A 3,784-nucleotide genomic window follows, 5' to 3' on the forward strand; every position below is an offset into this window, starting at 1 on the left:
AAGGAGGGGGCTTTGTAGAAAACGAAGCGTTTGAGAGAGGCGGGGCATATAGGACCTACAATAATGTACAGTATTTGAAAAATAATGTGTTTTTTGAACATTAAAGCATGTCAACATATTCTGTTACACCAAATACACAAAATAATGATCTTTAATAAAGCATCATATGACCCCTTTAATGCATGCGCATTGATTACAATGCTGACTACACTTTACAGTATATACCCTTTACTTATAAAGAGACAACATTAATGTTTTTCTTGAGTTTAACCCTCAAGTTATTCCTTACTTGGGTCACACAACTCCTTGGCCGGACACCTTAAGTGTAACTTTGTATCAGTTGAATAACTGTACTGTATTTTAGATCAATAATACTTATTTAATATTTTGGGGATTTTTTTGGTATGATATAATATTTGTGCAATAATTATGACCATTTAAAATAATATTTTTTTCTAATATGTTTATTATATTTCAATTAGTGTAGTATTTATGGTTAAAATAGAGGAAAAGTTTTTAAATTCCAATGCAAAGTGGAAAATTTGAGGCATCCGGTGGCCGGAAAAATAATATTCATACAGTATGTGCATTTACATTTACATTTAGCGTAAGTGACACTTTTATCCAAAGTCACTTACAAATGAGAACAATGGAAGCAATCAAAATCAACAAAAGAGCAATGATACGCTAGTGCTATAACAAGTCTCAGTTAGCTTAACGCAGTACACGTAGTAAGTTTTTTTTTTTTATTATATAATAAATAAAACGAAAGCAAATAGAATACAAAAAGATTAGAGAAGCAAGTGTTAGTTTTTTTTTAAAGAAAACAAGCAGTTAGTAAATGAATAGGCTGCTAGAAGTCTAAAAGGGGCAAGTTTTTATTATTTTTTTTATAAAAAATAGAATTAGAATAGAGAGTGCTAGAGTTAGAGGGTCAAAAAAAGATGGAAGAGATGTGTTTTTAGTTGATTCTTGAAGATGGCTAAGGACTCATCTGCTCGGACTGAGTTGGGCAGGTCATTCCACCAGGAGGGAAGAGTGCCTCTTTGGGATGGCACAATAAAGCGACGTTCACTTGCAGAACGCAAGCTTCTAGAGTAATGTAATGCCATGGTTTAGCCACTAGATGCCTAGTAGCTCAAAAGAGAATTGCCAGTCATAACTGCTTTTTTCCCCCTCAGATTTTGCATTTGAATCAAACTCAAACACTAGATTTTTATAAGTTTAGATTTTGTAAAATATTAAATTTAATATTAATTACTCACATCCTAATGTTATTTTATGATATTCACACAAGCATATACAACAAGTGAATATTAAAGGGATTTACATTTTTCCTTTCTCTTTGAAGTGTTACAAGCTCTTGGTGCATAAAGAAGATCTGTAAAGTTGCAAAGACTAAAGTGTCAAATCCAAAGAGCTATTCTTTATAAAAGTTAAGAGTCAACTACGCCTACCTAAAACGGCTCGTTCTAACACGCCCCCACGTCTACGTCACGATGTGGGAAGATCTGCATAACGCCGCCCAAATGTTCATGCAAAGAAAGAAGGCGTAACTTTTATTCTCGCTGTAGTATTGTTGTTGCCGTTGCCATGTTGTGAAGACGCTGTGTGTTTCTTTGTGAAAGCGAAACTACTTTGTTTGGTCTTCCAAAAGAGAACGATATCCGCTTCGTCATTCCTAGAGCTGATCCGTGCTGGTCACTGAGGAAATACATCAACTTCGCGCTGTGGATCGCAACCGCATAAACATTTCATTACACCAAATACACAAAATAATGTTCTTTTTAGCAGCATCATATGACCCCTTTAATGATCGCAAACTGACAAGTTTAAAATAGTGTTTAAAAGACACACACACACACACACACACACACACACACAAGGCAACCAATAGCATTCAGTGAAACTCCACTATATTACTACTGGATAGATTCCTGAGAGGGCAACTAATGCATTAAAATGTAAAGAAAAATGCAGTAATTTCATCAACTTACCAACAAGTTTATTTAAGAAACACTAAAATGATTGGGGTTCAATCCTAGAACTATTGGTTGTTTGGAAATATTAGAGGACCCCCTCATAATTACACACACTTAATACAATACAATTTAATAATAATTTATGCATTTAGCAGACGCTTTTATCCAAAGCGACTTACAGTGCATTCAGGCTATATACTTTTTACCAGTATGCGTGTTCCCTGGGAATTGAACCCATGATCTTTCGCGCTGCTAACGCAATGCTCTACCACTGAACCACAGGAACACTATACACAATATATGTAATAATAACATAACAACAACAATATAACTAACACAATATGTACTCTCGTAGATGCCATTGGATGTCCATTTAAATTTTATATATATATATATATATTATAAATTCTTTTTTTTTGTGATTTAACACACTTTTATTATAAAAACAAAAGTGGTAATCAAATGAAAATTTATCACAAAACTCTTTTCAAAGACTGTTTCATTTCAAGACATTTCAATGATAATCAGCATCGTAAATCCTGTTTGTACAAGTTTTTTAAATTTTCATTGAAAATATACTATACTTTATATTATATTACCTTTGCATGAAATTACAAATAGTTAACGCTTCTGTGAGGGTGTTTCTAATACAACAGCAGTGGGAGTGACTGTAAATTTGACATTGTTCTCATATCAATCTCTCTCTGATTTCCTCTTTTTGAAAGCCGTGAGTTTTTCTTTTGCTATTTGAGCAAATGGGAATGCAAAAAAACATATTGCACGTAGTCTCCTGTTCACCTCCATAGAAGATATCCGATTACTTCTGCTTCAGAACTTCAGCAGAAATGAGAAAAATGTCCATTACTTTACTTTTTGGCAAACAAAGTGCTACATGACAGAGGTTTACTGTTGAATTAAAACACAGAAGAAAAACTGTGCAATTATTTCTTATTTTATTATTTTTTATTCATTCTTATTATTAATATTTTGAGAAGCACATTCTACTGTACTATAGTAATATATATCTCTTATGTTAAAACCAAACCTTTATTTTGACAGGATGTCACGAAGACTTTTGAGCTTCTTTGTGATATAGTTGTTTTATCAAATGAAATGAAGTAACTCTTAAAGCAGCTCTAAAAACGAAGTTCATGCCCTTATATAGTGAAACAGCAAATGCTAAAAACACCATGAATGTCACATATACTTCAGTATGTGTAGTAGAGAAACCGTGCCATTCATTCACACAGAGAAATTCAGACTTCAATGGCAGTCTTTTTGTGCTTTAATATTCACTGACACTAAACTATGGACTAATCTATAATTTATTTAATTATATCTAATCTATTTGAAAACTCCTGCTCTAAAATGCTCAAAAGCACTTTAATGAATTACTTAATTACGTCTGCATTCTACTTATGACTTGACAACTTTCAGCACACCTACATGCAGCAATTTATACATGTCAGTTTTTTTCTTTTCTTTTCTACTTTTAAGGGCTGTAAGGCTGACTAAATTAAAGAGAACAGAATGATGTGCTTATAATGACAAGATGGAATAAAGCTAGTTATATTTAATGTAGGGATGTGCGGGTCTAGTCGACTAGTCGTACAGCTCCTACTAGTCGACACTGAAAACAATAGTCGATTACACGACAGAAAAACAAACCAAAAAAAAAACATGATTTTATCATTCAAATTACCATCATTTTAACTTTGCATTTAAAACATTTTAAATAACAAGTTAAAATAAAACGTTTGAAAAATAATACATTATTTTTAAAAGTTTATCTGGGCGGAAAC

The 3,784-nt window shown here is 32.6% G+C and overlaps 1 protein-coding gene across 1 annotated transcript in view; it reads right to left on the bottom strand.

Moving 5' to 3' along the window:
• The window catches only part of LOC107748599 (glycine N-methyltransferase-like), a 44,005-nt gene that overhangs the window by 20,559 nt on the left and 19,662 nt on the right, over window positions 1-3,784 (bottom strand). The window lies entirely within an intron of this gene.

The sequence above is a fragment of the Sinocyclocheilus rhinocerous genome, unplaced genomic scaffold, assembly GCF_001515625.1.
Source record: "Sinocyclocheilus rhinocerous isolate Xijiao unplaced genomic scaffold, SAMN03320098_v1.1 scaffold2034, whole genome shotgun sequence".
NCBI classification, from domain to species: Eukaryota; Metazoa; Chordata; class Actinopteri; order Cypriniformes; family Cyprinidae; genus Sinocyclocheilus; species Sinocyclocheilus rhinocerous.